Genomic DNA, 20,774 nt, shown 5'->3' on the forward strand with positions numbered 1-20,774 from the left:
GTCAAGCTTCCACATATCCTTCAAGTCACACCTGAGATGTCACTGCTCCTGGGGTGCCTTCCCACCTGCCCCAGGGAGGAGGCCATGGAACTTTGGAAGCATCATTAAGTGCTTCTTGCTTCCCCTTACCATTCTTGTGCTCCCCTCCAGTAAACTGTGGACATCTTAGAGTCAGAAGCTGCCTTCACCATTTCTCCATCCCTAGTGCTTATCAAAGTGCCTGGTATTTAACAGAACTCAGTTAATAATTGCTGAATGAATGACTTCCAGGTGACAGAAATCAAATAGAGAAAACTTTTGGAACAAGAGTTGAGTGTATTTTGTGGAGAAGACTGAAGAAGTAGGGTCAGAAAGTTGTCAAGAAAAACACCTGCATTTCTATTAAGAAGGGGTTCAGTTATAAGGCCTCAAGCAATACAAGCAAGGAAAAGATCAAACACACACACATACACACAGAAATAACATTTTAAAATATGAAAGATAGGCTCTTTGTAACACAAGAAGATACATTCCTCTCAGATCCCTAGGACACAGAGCTGGCCCTGATGTACCATGAATGGATCACAGGAGGCTGAAATGTGGATCCCTGCACCCTCAGAACAGCCAGGTGAGGCCCCGGGCTTCTAGGTGATCACCTCTGATTCCATCAGCCTCATTCATTTACTCCAGTGTAAACAAAAGAGTACCATTATTTTCTACCTGCACCACGCCATGAAGAAGTTTGCCGTGATAAACGAAGAGAATATTTTCTTCCATCCATCCCAGGAAACAAGTATTAAAAAGTGACTGAAAGTCTGCCTTCACCCAGAAAGACCAGTGAGTGGACGTCCACTGCTACTCATTAAATAGGCATTTTCGGTTGCCCAAGGAATAAACACCATTAGCAAAGGTAGCTTTTCAAAAGGGTAGACTTCAACCAGAGCCTATGCATTCATGCATTTTTGCGCAGTTGTGCTTTTGACGATTCATTAAATTTAAATTAAGTTAGAATTTTGAACACAACCGAATTGAATGGGTTGAATGAAAAAAAAAGAATCCTTTAATTATGCAAAGAAATCAAAAGCTGGCAATGAGTTTTCCAAGTAACGTGAGTTTTGTATGTTTTTATGCCCAGTCCTATGTTCACAGACATTCAGTGAGCCAGACCAAAATCATGAATTTTGAAGCGACGGTGCTTACTTGATAATTTTAATGTTAACTTTTCAGAAAAGTCACACACACCTCCAGAAGGAGGATAAATCGATAAATTGAAAGCAATTCTGGCAGTATTATCCAAAGCCTTAGAAAGGTTTGCATCCTTGAACCTCACTAAGAAAGAAAATGACTGCATAAATCAGAAGAAATCATGCCAAAAACCTCAGCATCAGTTGCCCCCGGGTGGAAGACTCTGAATGACTATTTTTTCCTTCCTAGTTTCATTATATTTTACTTGTCTGTGATAAGCTTATCTTACTTTGATAAACAGAGGGAACATAAATGGACAAAAATTCATTACTTTCAACCCGGTAATTTCTCTCAAGCAGATGTGTGTATTTTTTTTAATTTTAAGAGTTTGTGTGAGCAAAATTGATCCAAATCAGGCGACACCAATGTAGAAGTTAGAAATGGTGAGGAAGCTTCACCACCAGGAGCTTGGAGAGAGACTTTTATAGCGAAAAGGCAGAAGCAAAATAAGGAAATCACTGATTTGGCTACAGCTTAAAGCCTAGTTGGCTGTTTATAATTGGTTGTCCTTAGCGTTTTGATTTCGTATCCATGAGGTATTCACGGGCTGTGAATGAAAAATATTGCTCACCATATCAATAAACAGAGGATTTTGCAGCCATCAAGCTACCACATTGCAGCCTCCCCAAAGGTGCCACCATCAAGCCATCAGCCACTGTAACCACCCCCAACGTACCCCCTGAGGAGGCTCAGGCTGAGACCCTCAATCAAAGCAACGATTCCAATGAGCCCAGACTTCTGCAACTTCTCATATATAGAAAAATACTAAATGCCTTAACTTGAGCTATCTGGTTTTCTTTAATTAACAATAATCTTTTTTTTTTTAATTTTGACACGGTATTTCTTTTTTTTTAATTGAAGTACAGTCGATTTACAATGTTACGTTAATTTCTGGTGTGCAGCATAGTGATTCAGTTATACATAGATACACGCATCCCTTTTCATTCTTTTTCATGATAGGCCACCACAAGGTATTGAAGATAGTTCCCTGTGCTCTACAGTAGGACATACAATAATTTAGGACAATAACAGGATAGTACTGTCAAATTTCTAGGATACTTAAGCAATTTTTGGAATACCTATATTGTAACATATATCCAAAAACATAGCACCTAAGAAAGTGTATCACCACTTATTATCTGACAATACTTCCCACATAATTTAACATATCATATAAACATAATTCGTTTAACATCTCTCTTTTACCAGGTGAGAGACACATCCTTGGAGGTTTTCCAGGGCTCCTCTGGGAAATTTCAAAGTTACTTCGAGGTCCAAAAGACTGCATTTATAATTTGATTTGGGGAAGTTGTCAAAATGTCAAAAGGTTTGGACATTTGACTAAACAAGACCTCAGATCACTATGAAATAATACTTAATTATCAATTTAAATAAATTGACAATAGAAAATTTTAAAAGCAAACATAGAAGGTTACCTAGTTGCGAACAAAACTTCGCTCTATCACTATTGAGAAGACTGGGTTTTCTTAAGTAATAAGAGATCCAATAAAGATGAAATGAAGCACAGAAAAGGATTTTGGAAGACTCCAAACCTTTGCTTTCCAGGTGGATTACCCAAAAGGTAAACAACAACAGCAACCTTTCACAATCAAGAGCCGACCGACATTCCAAGAACACTTTGTCAAAGAGAGAAGGACAAACTCTAATTTTATATACTTTTCATATTAAAATTCATCCTTAAAAATTTAAATAAATCCATTCTCATTTTAGTCAGCTTGACCATACATAAAATTCCTTCTCCAAGGTTCCTTTTCCACTAACCTTCTACAATATTTTTATATCCATTCAGGTCTTGCCCTGTGTTTTTCTCTTCCTAACTCTGGAACAACCGGTCAGTCTATTTTCCTATCTACTTTTCACACAATTGTTCCTTTATGCTCTGATTTTTCTAAGTAGCATAATTACATATACTGATTAGAATCCTTAACCCTTAGAACCCTTTATTTCTAGTGAAAGCTAAGAAGTAAGCGATTGTAAACCATCTGCTACACAGCATTCTGTGGACTGGCAAATTTGTAAACACATTTCACAATTTCTACAAGTATATTCTTCCTCATAGTAAAATTTTGAATGTGTTATATTTACTAATACACACAAACATCTATAGTTCTCTGTAAAAGGAAATCAAAAGTGGATAAACCTATGTCAGTAATTTATATTTCAGTATTTTTCCTTATTTGGAAGTGATCTAGATATTCAATGAATATCCATCATTTAACTAATCTCATAACTGTAAGGTTTCAAGTTACCAAAAATATTTTGGAAATTACTCTTAAGTAGACATACCTAAAGCATTATTATTGTTGAAAAGTTCACTTTTAGGGTTTAATGTCACTTACAGCTATTTAATTTACTTGTTTTAACAATTGTGTTTAGATTACTCATGAAAACTTCATGAGACATTAAATAGCTAGCCATCATCTTAAGCTATCTTTCTTGCTGACAAATTCTGTAACAGAGATAACATGAGCTTATTTGACTTCTAGTAAACCTAGGTAAAATGAAAAAATTATTTTTAATGCTGTAACTCTAAAGACATGCCTATTTTAATTAAACCAGCAAGCTTCAACTAGCTTTTATTTGCCAAAGATTATCCTACATCACATGAACTTGAAAAACATTTGGGTTAGCTTCTATATTTCTGAGCATAGACTTGATTTATATCAATGTTTGTCTTTAAGCCAATTAAACAGTTCTTTACAAATTACTTTTGGCAATACTATTAGGAGGTCGAAAAATATCAAACATCTATAACACACATACATAGACATACATAAACATACAGATGAATGCAGAGATCTTATAGCTTTTACTTTTAAATTTTAGCCATAAGACAGGTACAGTAATAGAATACTCACTGGTTTATAAAAGAACAGTTGGATCCAAATTGTGTTTCTGGCAGACAGGATAAGTTACAGTTACCTCTCAGATGGCTAAGGCTTTTACTAATATTTATTAAAAGACTTTAAGAGTTTTCATTCACTTAATTTCCAAATATCTTTTATTTTCTGGGATCAGAATTACTGCCCTTGTAGTTTGCATTTCAAGAGATGGCTCTAGGTTCCTAGAGAAGACCAGGTGGAACATTTACATCTCAAAGGCTCAGAGAAAGGATGTAAGTATCTCCAAGAAGGGCTTTTCCCCCTAAATCTAGTATCTTCTACAGTATCTGCAAGGCTTTTGACATGAAAAGTGGAGATTCTGGGATTGGTAAAAAGGATAGGTGGCATGGAATCATTTCTAGAGTTGAATTTCTGTTCTTGTAAAGGCTCAATTTGTAAGACAAATACAGTTGTTTTTAATTCCTCAAAGAACTGGATTGCAGCTTGAATGAATGACATCAAGAGGCTGATGCAGCCATACATTATGCTCTATTTGCTTCTTTATATCAATAGAAGATCTTCAACTAAGATGGGAGATCAAGAGTCCTACATTCTAGATTTAGACCTGTGTGTCTCTGGAATACAACTCCTTCCACAATGGCTTCGGAATGTTTTTCTTTCCATCTGGATACATAGTTTCATTAGTTTTAAGGGAGAAGGTCTAAAACAAAAGTTCTTATCAGGCTCTGAACATCAGCTTCCAATTTGGCCAAGTTCTGAGCAAAGAACTACTTAAAAAAAAAAAAAAATCCTTGCAAATATTTTTTCAGGTTTCAGCTGGGACAAATAGTAAATATTCCTGGCAGTATTGAACAATCTCTTGGATGAAGAGGGATCCCCAAAGAGGGTGCAAAAGATACCACCTTCCCAAGATCCAGAGCCACTCCCAAAAGAAAAAAGGACTTAGACAATTTCCCTGAGAGCTGACAACAGTTGGAAGGACCCTAGCTGCAAAAGGGGTGCAACCCACAGCTCTATCCAGTCATATTTAACCCTGTCCAGATTAAGTCACAACCAGTCCAACCTTGGACCCAGTCTAATGTAGGTACAGTCCAACTCCAGCAGTTTCCAGAGACAAAAGTTCAAATAAAGTCTGAAAGTTTATAATGCAAAAGCTATGGATGGAGGATGGAGGAAACTTACCCACCAGCTCTAGGGGTGGCCGGAAAGCAGCAACTGAAGGTGCTCCACAGGCACCTTCCCTGCTGTTGGTCGTTGCTCCTGGGGGCCCCCTGAGAGTCTCCTTGGGTTCTCCTGTCACCACACCTGTGAAAAGATACATTGAGGCATATTAAACATTTTGAAGTTTTTTTTTAACTGAAGTATAGTCAGTTACAATGCATCCATTTCTGGTGCACAGCACAATGTCCCAGTCATGCATATACATACATATACTCATTTTCATGTTCTTTTAAAAAAAAACTGTAAGAGTTTATCTGAGCAAAAATCAGTTTGAATCTAGCAGTGCCAAACCGGAAGTGGTTAGGAGCACTCCTAAGGAGAACATTTTAAGTGGAGAGAAATATTTATAGAGACAAATGTTCTCTATAACATTATTCACAATAAGAAAAAAACTGAAAACTTAAATATTTAACAGTAGGAATGCCACAAAATGAAAGAGTGCGTAGTCATTTTTTAGAAAGATTTACAGAGTTTGAAATAATACGGGAAAATACTTATGAAACAAATTAAGTGGGAAAAGGTGTCACACAAAATGTTTTTGGTCTGTGATAGAGAATTTACTACATAAAATTGTAAAGGAGAAAAGACTCAAAGTTAATCCTTTAAAATGTTAAAAATGGTTCTGTCTGAGAAGGTGATTAGAGGTGATGTTTATTTTATTTTTTATATTTTTCTATATTTTTTCCAAATTTCTTATAATTAGTATTGATATTAACATTACAAAAAAACCCCTGTTTTCTTTTAAAGTAAACTGTGCCTAAAACTTAAGATACAGATGAACTTATGCAATTGGCTGCAGACAATGAAATCTGCAACTTCTGTCATTTTCCCTCTGGATGAATACAACTAATAGGAAATAACATCATTTTATTGTAAAAAAAATGTATTTTTTCATATCATTTTTTCCATTCTTTTTTATTGAAAGTATAGTCAGTTTACAATGTTGTGTCAAGTTCTGGTGTACAGCACAATGTTTCAGTCATACATATACATACATATATTTGTTTTCATATTCTTTTTCATTACAGGTTACTACAAGATATTGAATGTAGTTCCCTGTGCTATACAGTATAAACTTGTTTATCTATTTTATATAGTAGTTACTATCTGCAAACTTGGGACTCTCAATTTCTCCCTTCCCACTCCCTTTCCCCCTGGTAATCATAAGTTTTTCTCTGTGTCTGTGAGTCTGTTTCTATTTTGTAAATAAGTTCGTGTCTTTTTTTCAGGTTCCACATGTAAGCGATATCATACGGTGTTTTTATTTCTCTTTCTGGCTTGCTTCACTTAGAACGACAATCTCCAGGTCCACCCATGTTGCTACAAATGACATTATTTTATTCTTTTTTATAGCTGAGTAATATTCCATTGTATAAATATACCACAACATCTTTGTCCAGTCATCTGTTGATAGACATTTAGGCTGTTTCCATATTTTGGCTATTGTAAATAGTGCTGCTGTGAACATTGGGGTGCAGGTGTCATTTTGAATTGTATTTTTCTCCAGATACATGCCCAGGAGTGGTATTGCTGGATCATATAGTAAGTTTATTTTTAGGTTTTTAAGGAATCTTCATACTGTCCTCCATAGTGGCTGCACCAATTTACATTCCCATCAACAGTGTAGGAGGGTTCCTTTTTCTCCACATCCTCTCCAGAATTTATTTGTAGACTTCTTAATGATGGCTGTTCTGACTGGTGTGAGATGATACCTCACTGTAGTTTTGATTTGCATTTCTCTAACAACTAGCGATGGTGAACATCTTTTCATGTGCTTATTGGCCATCTGGATGTCTTCTTTGGAGCGATGTCTATTTAGGTCTTCTGCCCACTTTTTGATTGGGTTGCTTGTTTTTTTGATATTAAGGTATATGAGCTGTTTGTATATTTTGGAAATTAGTTCCTTGTCAGTCACATCATTTGCAAATATTTTCTCCCATTCTGTAGGCTGTCTTTTCATTTCGTTGATAGTATACTTAGCTGTGCAAAAGCTTTTTAATTAGGTCCCATTTGTTTATTTTTGCTTTTATTTCCATTACTTTAGCAGCTGGTTCGAAAAAAATATTGCTGCAATTTATGTCAGAGTGTTCTGTTTTACTCTACAAGTTTTACAGTATCTGGTCTTACCTTTAGGTCTTTAATTTTCACACCATTTTAATACAAAAAAAAGTGACTTTAACTTGAGTCAAACTTAAGGTAGAATCATTTACTCAGGATTGTACCCAGTCACATAAAATTCTGATGGGTTATTGAAAGTAGAGATGACTTAAGAAACAAAATTAATCAATTATAATCTCATATGGGGCTTATTACCTTTTTTATTGAAGTATAGTTGATTTGCAGTGTTTCAGGTATACAGCAAAGTGATTCAATTATACATCTATTTTTTCAGATTCTTTTTCATTATAGGCTATTACAAGATATCAAATATAGTTCCCTGTGCAATACAGTACATCCTTGTTTTTTTGTTTTGGTTTTGGTTTTGGTTTTGGTCGGGGGATTTATTTATTTATTTTAACAACTGGGAGTAAGAGTTGCACTGTCTGATATAATAGTCTCTAGCCACAGGTAGCTAGACACATTAAAATTAAAAATAAAGAAAATTTAAAAATTCATTTCCTCAGTTATACTATCTCCATTTCCAGGGCTCAGCAGCCACTTGCATTGGACAATATTGTATTGGTCAGTACAGATATAGACATTACCATCACCATAGAGAGTTCTATTGGACAGCCCTGGTCTAAGGCACAGGCTTTGGAATTGAGCAGACTTGAGTTGGCATCTCATGTGACTGTGTGACCTTGGACAAGTCACTTGCCCTCTCTAAGCCTCACTTTTTTTTTTAAACTTTTTTTTCATTGAGTTATAGTCATTTTACAATGTTGTGTCAATTTCCAGTGTAGAGCACAATTTTTCGGTTATACATGAACATACATATATTCATTGTCACATTTTTTTTCACTGTGAGCTACCACAAGATCTTGTCTATATTTCCCTGTGCTATACAGTATAATCTTGTTTATCTATTCTACATATGCCTGTCAGTATCTACAAATTTCAAACTCCCAGTCTGTCCCTTCCCACCCTGCTCCCCCTTGGCAACCACAAGTTTGTATTCTATGTCTATGAGTCTGTTTCTGTTTTATATTTATTTATTTATTTATTTTTTACAGAATCCACATATGAGCGATCTCATATGGTATTTTTCTTTCTCTTTCTGGCTTACTCCACTTAGAATGACATTCTCCAGGGACATCCATGTTGCTGCAAATGGTGTTATGTTGTCGTTTTTATGGCTAAATAGTATTCCATTGTATAAATATACCACAACTTCTTTATCCAGTTATCTGTTGATGGACATTTAGGCTGTTTCCATGTCTTGGCTATTGTAAACAGTGTTGCTATGAACATTGGGGTGCAGGTATCTTTTTGAAGTAGGGTTCCTTCTGGATATATGCCCAGGAGCAGGATTCCTGGGTCATATGGTAAGTATATTCCTAGTCTTTTGAGGAATCTCCATACTATTCTCCACAGTGGCTGTACCAACCTGCATTCCCACCAGTAGTGTAGGAGGATTCCCTTTTCTCCACAGCCTGTCCAGCATTTGTCATCTGTGGACTTTTGAATGATGGCCATTCTGGCTGGTGTGAGGTTACAGTACATCCTTGTTGTTTATCTATTTTATGTATAGTGGTGTGTAACTGTTAATCCTGAATTCCTAATTTACCCTCTCCCCTCCCTTCCCCTTTGCAACCATGTTTGTTTTCTACATCTGTGAGTCTGTTTCTGCTTTGTAAAAGTTGTTTTGTGTCTTTTTTTTAGATTCCACATATAAGTGATATCATGTATCTGTCTTTTGCTGTCTGACTTACTTCACTTAGGATGATAATCTCTAGGTCCATCCATGCTGCTGCAAATGGCATTATTTCATTCTTTTTTATGGCTGAGTAGTATTCCATTACACACACACACACACACACACACACACACACACACACACACACACACCACATCTTCTTTATCTAGTCATCTGTCAATGGACATTTAGATTGTTTCCATATCTTTGCTACTGTAAATAGTGCTGCTATGAACATTGGGGTGCATGTATCTTTTTGAATTAGAGGTCCCTCTAGATATATGCCTGGGAGAGAGATTTCTGGATTGTATGGAAAGTCTATTTTTAGTTTTTTAAGCAATCTCCATACTGTTTTTCATAATGGTTGTACCAAACTACATTCTCACCAGCAGTGTAGGAGGGTTCCAGTTTATTACTTTTTTTTCATTACTTAGAGAATACTTTATCCCTAATGGTGGGGTAAACAGACATTCTGTGTCTCCTAATGTGATGCTTCATTTACAGATGGGATGTCCAAAGGAGGACATTCTGAACACTGAAAAGCACTATTTACAGTTATACTGGGACAGGAGGCAAAGGGGAATAAATGATCACTCCACTAATGAAGAATTTTAGGCAAAAATGTTAAATATTTATGTAATCAAGTCTTTAGACCTAACTTTTGGTTTACAAGAAGCACAGGCAATGATAGATGAATGAACTAAAAGATCCCAATAAGAAACAGATGGACAAAGCTACTATGTGGGACATCCCACAAGACAACTAGTCTCAACCAAAAAAGTCAATATACAGGGAAAAAATGTTGAGATAAGCAGAACACTCTAGATTTAAAGAGATAAAACCAAATGCAATATACGAGCCTTGCTTGATTGGTTCCTGGAGAAACGACTCTAGAGTTGGTACCAGATGGAATTAGAGAATTATTTTTCATTTTCATAGGCAGGATAATGTTATGTGATTATGTATGAGAATGTCCTTTTTGTAGGAGATACATGCTAGAATATTTAAAGTAAAATGTCATGATGTCTGCAATTTATCATGAAAAAATGTATGCCCTCACTATATATGCATATTTAAATATATATGCATATATATGAAATGAAAATGAAAAAATGCTCGTTAATATTCATTTATTTATTAATAAATATTCTTGATGGTCATTTATTGTACTATTCCAGTGTTTTAATGTTTGAAATGTTAATAATACCAATTGGCGATAAAATTGCTCTCACGGAAGTATTCACAGGTACTGAGGTTTGCTTCTGTGCATTTTGATTTAGACTCTAGTATATTCCGAATCTTCACTGAGTAGAATTTTAATCCTATCCTGTCTGATGTCATTTACTGGACTTTATTTTTATGTGTACTTTGGGATTTGGGAGATTACATTAGATATGTGTCTTGATGAAAGAAATGTGCAATTATTGCAAATTGAGTATGAACATTATCCTTTAGTGATCTTTCCACAGCTATCTTTTCTAATCAGTGTAGGGCTTATAAATTAAACATATCCTCTTAATCTGCTCATACATTACCACACAGAGGTGTGTGTGTGTATTTAAACCTCAGTCTGGCATTTTTTTTTAAAATATTGTTATGGCAGAAGATTATTATAGCCATTGATCATTCCTAGAATGTTGTGAGAGTCCATGCAACTTTATAAAAAACATGAAAACCAAAATCTAAGTTTCCAGTTCCCCCTTGCTCTACCACCAACCAAAATAGAAATTTCCAAAGCAATGCTTCAAGAGATTATCATAGCTCACATCACCATTGTTCAAAAAAAACGTATAAGGTTGTCTAAGCTCCCTCCGGATGTAGGTGACATGGAACATAGTCTGGTGGCCTGTCCCACTTGTCCCTCTCCTGCCCCATATCACAGGACAATCTGATGAGGAGACCAGCCTACCCAAAGTGTGGGATCAAGAGGCTCTGATTGGAAAATAAGGCATTTTCTCCCACGCCGTCTGTTCCCAAAGTGTAACCCACAGAACTAACAGTTATTTCATGGAGGGAAAAAAAAAATCCCAATAAGTTTGGGAACTTCTGGGTTAAGTCAAGTGAAACTGATTTCTTTACTGCAGGACTTCCCAGAATGTTAAATATACTAATGGCCTTGGTCAATCTCCAAGTGGGGGAAACACCGTTTCTAAAATGTAGTGCCCACAAAACTCCTAAATTGGAATTCTATTTCATGAAACCAGTGCTCTGAGAAAAAGAATCTCGGAGATGCTGTTCTAAGATGCTTTCTGGCTTAAAAAGTCTTGCCACCTCTGACTCTCACCCTCTTCATAGTGAAAAACAGCTACTGTTTATTGAGCATTTGCTATGGACGAGGGAGGTATGTTACAGAAAGAAGCTCAAAGAGGTCACGCTATCTGCCCAGGGTCCCACAGCCATGAAATGTCAGCTGTTATTCTCACTCACCCAGGTCTGACCCCAAAGTTCAGGCTTCTCAACATTAACGCTTCTCTCACATCATCAAGCTGATCACTGAGAGGGGAAACATCAAGTCTTTAAAAGTGAGACAGGAAAGGATTTTAACTAGTCTAGTCTCATCTAAAACCCGTAATAAACTTGTGAATATAGGATCAGTGAGGCCTCTCTGTGACTGGGATGTGAGTTAGCTACCAGTGCGCTGGTTCTCTAAGTTCTGCCTCAGAGGAGTCCCCACGGTTGGCTTTGAAATTTAACCACCAGCATCATCTATAAATTGCCGGCATGGAGAGATGGGCCATCTTCCTTGCACTCTGAAACACCTTTTCCTCACTGCCTCTGAGCAGAGCTGGCAGCAATCTGTGTATCACAGGCCAAAACCCCCACGTCAGAATGTAAAGGGAAGGTTCACCAAGCAGAGGGTGAGTGTAGTGGAAAAACATCAACCCTGCCAGAAACCACAGGCCAAAATCTGGGACTTCATTAAAAAATAATCACTTGGGATTATTCTACCATTGCAACAACCCTGTCCCTGCAGCCCCTGGTTTGCCACCTAGAGAATAAGGAACTAGTTCTTCTAACTCCTTTATTCCTACCAGAGAGAAAGCAAGGAGAGCTCTCTGAGGCTGCAAAACAGTCCTGATTTTTCTCTACCTCAGTACTCTTCGGGAGAAATATACATATGAATGTAACATAGCACATATGTATTTTTTAATTTTCCAGTAGCAATGTTAAAAAAGTAGAAAATAAACAAATGAAACTTGTAATTTCATAAAATTAATAACTGACAAAGTAGACTCACATACCCACGTTGTTCCAATCATACTTAAAAGTTTTAAAAATGTATGTGTAGACTCACAGACACAGAAAATAAACTGTGGTTACCAGAGGGAAATGAGGGTGGAGGGATAGATTAGGAGTTTGGGATGAATAGCCAAGACATGGAAAGAGCCTAAGTGTCCATCAACAGATGACTGGATAAAGAAGATGTGGTATATTTATACAATGGAATACTACTCAACCATAAAAAGAATAAAATAATGCCATTCGCTGCAACTTGGATGGACCTAGAAGTCATCATTCTGAGGAAGTAAACCAGAAAGAGAAAGAAAAATATCATATGAGATCGCTCATATGTGGAATCTAAAATAAATTAATAAATACAAAACAGAAACAGACTCATAGACATAGAATACAAACTTGTGGTTGCCAAGGGGGTGAGGGGTGGGAAGGGACACACTGGGATTTCAAAATGTAGAATAGATAAACAAGATTATACTGTATAGCACAGGGAAATATATACAAGACCTTATGGTAGCTCACAGAGAAAAAAATATGACAGTGAATATATATATGATCATGTATAACTGAAAAATTGTGCTCTACACTGGAATTTGCCACAACATTGTAAAATGACTATAACTCAATAAAAACTGTTAAAAAATATGAAAAAAAGGAGTTTGGGATGAATAGATACACATTACTGTACATAAAGTAGATAAACAAGGACCTACTGTACAGCACAGGGAACTATATTCAATTTCTTGTAATGAGCTGTAATGGAAAAGAATCTGGAAAATATATATATATATGTACATATATGTATATCTGAATTGCATTGCTGTACACCTGAAATTAACATTGTAAATCAACTCCAGTTCAATAAAAAATAAGAATAAAAGAAGTATGTGTAAATTGAATTAGATTAAAAGTTTAGTTCTTTAATCCCACTAGTCATATTTCAAGGTTCAGTGGCGGCAATCAGTGGGTGAGAGGCCAGGGAGACGGACATCCTGCAGTATAAAGAGTAGTTCTGTACAACAAAAAATTGGCCTGCCTAGGTAAAACACCTGTTTACTATTATCTCAGCCTAGAATCTGTTTGTTTTTTTTTGGTGAGAGTGGTGAGTGTGGCTTTAATATATAATATATTTTGGGGGGACTGATAATGCATATAAATTAAGAGAAGTTGGTACTTTGTTTCATTTAGTGTTTGTTCTACCAGGAATTGTCTACCATTTTAAAAAATTGCTTCAGAAATTGAAATGCTGCTCCTATATCAGACAGTATCTGTGGCTGTGCCATTCACAGGGGTCCTAGACATGAGTAAAGCATCTTCATATCTTCTAGGGAAATCACACCCAAGCATTTGCCATTAAAATACACAGTATTTTATTATCAATTACTTTCCTTTTATTTCTCAATTAAAGCAAGGGCGATGTGTTGGTTTTCGAAGTTATATTTGTAGGAGGATTATTGCATCTACTAATTTCATTCCAGAATGGTAAAGGGGTGTTGTGAAATAAGTGTTAACGGGAAGCACGCGTTGTGCCTGATGGATTGAGAGCCCTTGCTCTAGAAGAGCAGCTCGCTCCAGCCGACGAAGACTGCCACCTGCAGGGAGGAGAGTGAACTGAGGCTGCATCCCAGAGAGCCCTAGGAATTCCCATGGCTGAAAGATTCCAGGGGACAGGGAGGAGAGAGCTGCCTCAGTGAAACAAATATGTACTGTGCACCTCCTAAGTCCAAAGCATTGTGCTAGAACACAGGGCTACAGCAGGGCTACAGCAAGACCCAAACAATCATGGCTCTGCTCCCAAGGCGCTCACAGTGTCGCGTGGGAAAGTACGTGGGTCTGGTGGGGGGAATCAGGTCAAGTGGGCTCGGACACTCCATTGGTCAGAGGTTCACACCTTCCATTTGAAACCTCTCTGCTAGCAACTTGTCCAGGTTAGTGGATCCAGGAAAATGTAAGAAAGAATGCTAAATTTTCTGCACATATATTTAATTTTTTTCAAAATGTACATCAACATAGAAAATCTAAATAAAAACAGACACAAGAAATACATTAATACAGCCTTTTGTAGGATAACGTTTTAAAATTAGAGAGATATATAGAATAAAAAAATGTCTCCTTCATTCTTCCTAAAAAGCAATTGTTAGTATATGTCTAGAATATGGCCTTCCCAATATTTTATGTGTTTATATATGTATATTATATATATGTATGCAGATACTAATATATGGCTTTGTTTTTTTAAACATAAATGAAGTTACTATATATACATGTATGCATATATATGCAGATGTATGCATGTATTATAAATATTTATATTTAAATATATATTAATAGTTTTACTTGATTTTTAAAATTTAAAAATATACCTTGGAGATGTTTCCATGTCAATATAGGTAGAGCACCCTCCCCATTGATTTTAAGATTCCATACTAACTCACTGTAAAGAATTTATTCATTCTTCAACAAATATTTATTAAATATCTACTATATGCCTGAATCTATTCTAGGTGCTGAGGATGTAACAGTGAACAACAAAAGAAAAAAAAAAGGCAAGGGAGCTTACATTCCAGTGGACAGAAAAAAGACAATATGCTTAATAAATAAGTTAATAATGTATTGTACATGAAAAAGTAATAATTGCTATGGGAAAAGCATAGAGCAGGAAAAAGGAAATTGGGAGTACTAAACTCAGAGTGGAGTGGGTTGCAATTAAAAACTGGGATGGGTGAAGCAGACCTCACTGGGAAGCAGGCTTGAGCAGATGAGAAAGGGAGCTATGAGGACCCTGTGAGAGTTTTCCAGATGGCAGGAGCAGCCTATGCAAAGGTCCTGAGGTAGGAATGTTACTAACAGGTCGAAGAAACAGCAAGCATGCTACTGCAGCTAGAAACTAGGGCAAAAGTGAACACAGGAAGACCAGGTTGAAGGTAATGGCAAAAATATACGAGAGAGATAATAGTGGTTTAAGATCAGGGTGGCAGAAGGTAATGAGAACTGGTCAGATTCTGCATCTATTTTGAAGGTAGAGTCAACAGGATTTACTGATGGTATTCATGCAGAGAGTGAGAGAAAACAAAAAGGAATCAAAGATGATTTATCCTAAGCCCCTGGAAGTACTGTGCTGCGTTAACTGTAATGTGCCATAGTTGATGCAACTTGTTCTTTATAAACAAATATTTAGGTTATCTCTGGGCTCTCTCTATTATAAATTCTCTTGCAGAGATTATCCTCTTACATGTATCTTTAGGCACATCCAGTTGGGTTTCCTAGTGAAGCGTTTCACTCCTCTCTCACCTTTGAAAGGACCTGATCTAATCTAATCCACTAGGGAGGATTGGTGTGTGCTTGGGATATGCAAAGGAATTGGTGAGTGAAGTCAAATTAAGCATGAAGGAAAGGTTATCTTTTCTCTTTCACACTTTCCCGTCTTGCATCATCCCATCCCCCAGTTAATATTGTGCATGATAAAATCAAACAACAGCTAACATTTTTGAGCACTTAAGTGCTAGGCAGTGTTAGGTGACTGACAATATTATCTCCTTTTTACCCTCATGACAACACTATGCAATAAATATTTATGTCCACTGCATAGATAAGAAGTAAAAGAAGACCTTGTACAGGTCAAAAGCATCCCCAAGGTCACCTCGGCATAAGTGATGGAACTTGGATTTTAACCTGGACAGTCTGATCCTGGAGCTCACATCCTCAACCATCAACCATCTGCACTGTGCAGCATTTAATATAAATAAATTCCTACATATCCCTGTGATCTTTTTCTTTGGGACAAAATATCTTTGTTTCCTTTATAGTAAGGATTATGCCTAGTCCCCTAAAAGGTAGTGCAGGGTAATGCAAAAGGCACAGGCTATGGAATCAGCTCCTTCAGGCTGTGTGATCGTGGGTAACTTGCTTAACCTCTCTAAACCTCAGAGAAATGGGTCAGGACCCTTAGGAAATGAAACATATCATGGGTAATTTTCCATGGGGACTTGTGTGTATAAAAACCTCTCAAGTATTTTAGATCCAAGTGTCTGTTTGTGGCTGAAGACTGGCAGTGAAGTCCAGAGTCCCTCTTGGAGAAATCTAGACCGTTCTCTCTACTCTTGCTGGTCGCTCTGTTGTCAGGCAGTTTCCTTGGAAACCCAGCATCCTCCCTATCTCCCTTCTTCTTCATGCTGCTCCCTGTCCTGTGTCAGAGCTGCCATTGAAATCAAGATTTCAGGGCTGTGGAAAGAGGACTGGCCTCAGGCTCAGAAGGTGAGAGTTGAATCCCAACACAGAATGGCTGTGTGACTGGAACAAGCCCATAGCCCTCTCTGAGCCTATTTCACTATCTCTAAAGTCATCAGTTGACCAGATAAACTCTAAATTCTCTCTCTGAATGACAATCCTACAACTCTATCTCCAGTGGTGATTGGAAAGAAGAGAATGATGGATACAGGGAACACGAAGAATCTGGCCGCCTACCCGTATTTATTGACTTCTCAGAGGCCACCATTGATTGGCTTCCTCTGGAGCAGATGCTCAACTGTTGCTCTTGCAGCAAAAGTCTTTTTTTTTTTTTTTTTTTTTTTTTTTTTTCCCGAGGAAACAAAATGTTCCAGGAAATTTCACAAAAATTGATCTTAAATTGTCTTAAGAACCACAAATTCACATCAAGCAGGGCATTACGTGAAACCTGAGGTCCCAAATGTTGTCTGTGAGTACTCTCCCCTGTGAACAGTTCACACTTCTGAGCTGTGTCCTGGGCTGCCTGGTTTAACAATCAGCTGTGTCAGTAAAGGATGAGTGGCAGGTGTGACTGCAGCTGAGTTAGGTCCGACTGACTCCAAATCTAGGCAGCAGATTTGTGTGTGAACTGAGTCTCTGGATAGAGGGGCACTCGGTGCTGAACACAGCTCTGGGAGGATTACAACACCCCTCCTCGATCCCCCCCAGCAAATTTCAAAGGATCACTCTGGCTGCCACACTGAGTATTAGAAAGGGCATGACTGAAAGCAGAAGGCCAGTTAGGAGACAGAAATCAGGAAATAGAGGATGGTGGCTGGGTCCATGGCAGCCATGAAGGTAGTGAGACGTGGTCAGCATCTGAATCCATCTTGAAGGCAAAGGCCAACAGGCGTTGCGGATGAACAGGACATGGCTCTTGTAAGGGAAAGACAAGCGTTGGGGAGACTCCAACATTTTCCCTCAAGCACCTCAAAGGACAGAGATGTTATTAACAGATGTGGGGAGGACCGAGAGAGGAGTGAGTTTGGGGGTAAAGGTCTGACATTGGTTTTTATCATGTTAAACTTGAGTTGCCTGATAGATGTCTAAGTGGAGCCACGGAGTAGGTGGTTAAATGTTAGGGTTTCAACTGCAAAGAAGACGTCTGGACTGGAGTTAGACATCTGCACCAACCCCAGAGACAGATCAGGGGAAGCCTCAGCCTCCTCGCTCATAAGGGGAAAGATGTTCTGGCTGCCTTACCTTTCCTCTGTCAAGTCCTCCTCCTCCCATTTGACACTGTAATTGCCTGGCAAGGCAGTGAGTGCAAATGTGCTTTCCTCCAGTCTCAAAGGATCTGCTACATTCTAACAGTCCAATCCAAGAAGGCTTTTTTTTCCTTAAGTTTTTCAGGTTTAAAGTTCAGCTCAAGAGAATCAAGAGCATAGGAACAACCTTGTGCAAAAAACAAAAACAAATTCACTGGGAGCCGCGTTTCCTACCTGAGACATCTCAGGGAAACCTAGATGTCCTGGGATGTACACAAGGAGGAACAAGACAGGCACAGAGAGCGATGCCTGGGCGACAAGTGGCAGAGGATTCAGAATCCTGGTGGGTTTCCTCAGCTGATGAATGCTCAATAGCTCTGAGGATTTTTAGCTTAAAATAGGAACAATGAATATGGAAGGATCTTTTAAATGTTAATAGAAGCAGTATTAAGGAAGAAAATTGAACCCATTGTTTCACAAACAGCTGGATCTACAGAAGCAAATTCACTGTGTATTTCTGAGGGTTCCTTTCAAAATATGCTTAATTATAATAAGCAAAAACTCCAGGGAAGTGCACCCTGGGAAAAAGACCTGGGGGTTGGGAATCAAAAGATCTGGCTTCCAACTCATGGCAAATCATTGATTTCTGGATGTCATATTCAAAAATGCAGATTCTGGAGGGAAGGGAAATAGCTCAGTGGGAGAGCGCATGCTTAGCATGCATGAGGTACTGGGTTCAATCCCTAGTACCTCCATTATAAAATAAATAAATGAAAACAAAAGGCAGACTCTAAGATTGCTCACAGGTTGTCGTGAAGTGGAAGAAAGAAAATGTGCTTAGTAATGACAGGACTAGGAACACTGAGAGCTGCCACGTTAAGCAGTGAGGTGCAGGCACTGACCAGGCACCTGACAGGTGCTGCTCTAAGGCTGCTACACCTGGAAGATACGGAGTAAGGCTCAGGGCTTTGGAAGAAGAGTGGCTGGATTCAGACCCCTACTCTGTCACTCACTGGCTGGGTGAGCTTGGCCTAGTTACTCAACCTCTCTGAGCTCAGTTTCCTCATCTGCAAAATGAGGATCATAATATTAGCTTTTAACTTTATTAAGAAGCTTAGCAAGAAGATTAAATGAACTATGATAAATGAAGCACTTAGCCCAGCACCCAGCATATAATAAATACTCAATAATTGTTAGCATTTCTTACTATCACGTGTAATTCTTATAACAAGGCTATCAGGTGTGTAGTCATTATGATTGCCATGTTATAGCTGTCAATCAGAGTGATTGCTTAACTCGTCACATTGCTGATAAATAGTAAGTATTACTAGTAAGTAGTAAAGAATGTGGAAGTGTTAATTATTTGTATTTTGGAGGGGATTGAGGGATCTTTGGTTTTTTCCCTGATGTTGAGCTCACATCAGGCTCACGGCCTCCCCTGTTTGGTTCCTTAGATGAGATGCTATGAATTTCCCTCTCCATGCAGCTGCTTCCATCCAAACATGCACTTTTCACTCCCATGTTCCATGTTCAGAGAAGCCTTTCCTGACTGTCAACCTAAAACAGCCCCTACCACCTCCATCCCCCAGCAGAGTACCTGCCTATAGTGTGACCTGTTTTATTTTCTTTACTGAAGTTATCTCTCATTTGGTGGCTGTCTATCTCATCTCACCAGAATGTAAGCTCCTTGAGGGCAAAGATTGGTTTCTTTACACTTGATCCACATGCCCTGGAAAAGTGCTTTGCACACAGTAGACTGTCAATAAACGAAAATGAATGACTGGCATTCTCCCCACTTATCTCAGCCTTCGGATCAGAGCCTCATGTTACTTCTCCTATAAATCCTTTTCAATTAGTCATCTGTCTGAGATCTGTCGGCAAATGACCAAGGAGTTGGGATAAATATTCCTCCTCCCTTCCCACCTCCCCAACATTAATTCCTCCCTCCCACACATTTGCAAGACTAACAGGACAGTGCGATCAGACGTGATTTTCCTCCTCTCCCTGAGGCTGGCGCTAAATTGTGAGGATTAATGAGATTCCTGTTGCTCTCACTCACTCTAAGTGTCACGCCGTGGCTGAACCAATATTGGGACTCGTAGAGTCCATCAGAGTTCATTTCGCTCCTATGCTACCATACCTGCAAGCGGAGTCCCTATCAAGCCTGTTTTAATAACAGGGTTCCAGAGGGAAAATGCCAACTGAATTCATTACTAAAATAAACTGAAGCTACAAGAGCAGGCTGGAGGGGAAGAGGCATCCAAGAAAGTTTATCTTTTCAAACTCAGGGCCACTCAGAAATTGACAAGCAGTAAAACACACACCACCTCTCCTCGCGAAATAAGTTATCTTGGGCAGCACCCCCAGACCACAGCTTGACCTTTGTGAATCTAAATTACTCTCTCCATTAGCCAAGCAAAGAGGGTTGTGTTGCCTAGAGATTTTCTTTTGCCTTCTTCTAATAATTCCACTGTCCATGAAACTAACATAAGTATTAATAATGACATAATATTACAGCAGCTCTACACTGTCTACTGTTGCAACGCCCAGGATACAGTGGTGCCAAGTAAGTATGATCTATTTGCCCTCTTATAGGGGAGACGACACAAAACATGTGTTCAGTCAGTTCATTATAAATTGTCATAAGTGCTACGGCTGGGGTCAAAGGACCTACTTTAGATAAAGCAGGTAAGAACTAAGCTAAGACTGAAAGGGTAGGAAGGTCAGCTTTGTGAAGTGTAGGTGCGTGTGCACATCGTGTGTCTGTGTGTGTGCGTGCGCGCACATGCATGAGTCTGTCAGCCACCATGTCCCCAATCTGTGGATGAGTCAATCAAGGCTCTGGGAGGCTGCATGTCCCGCCCAAGGTCACTCAGTCATTAGACAAGGTTTTGAAAT

The sequence above is a fragment of the Camelus ferus genome, chromosome 3, assembly GCF_009834535.1.
Source record: "Camelus ferus isolate YT-003-E chromosome 3, BCGSAC_Cfer_1.0, whole genome shotgun sequence".
Classification (NCBI taxonomy): domain Eukaryota; kingdom Metazoa; phylum Chordata; class Mammalia; order Artiodactyla; family Camelidae; genus Camelus; species Camelus ferus.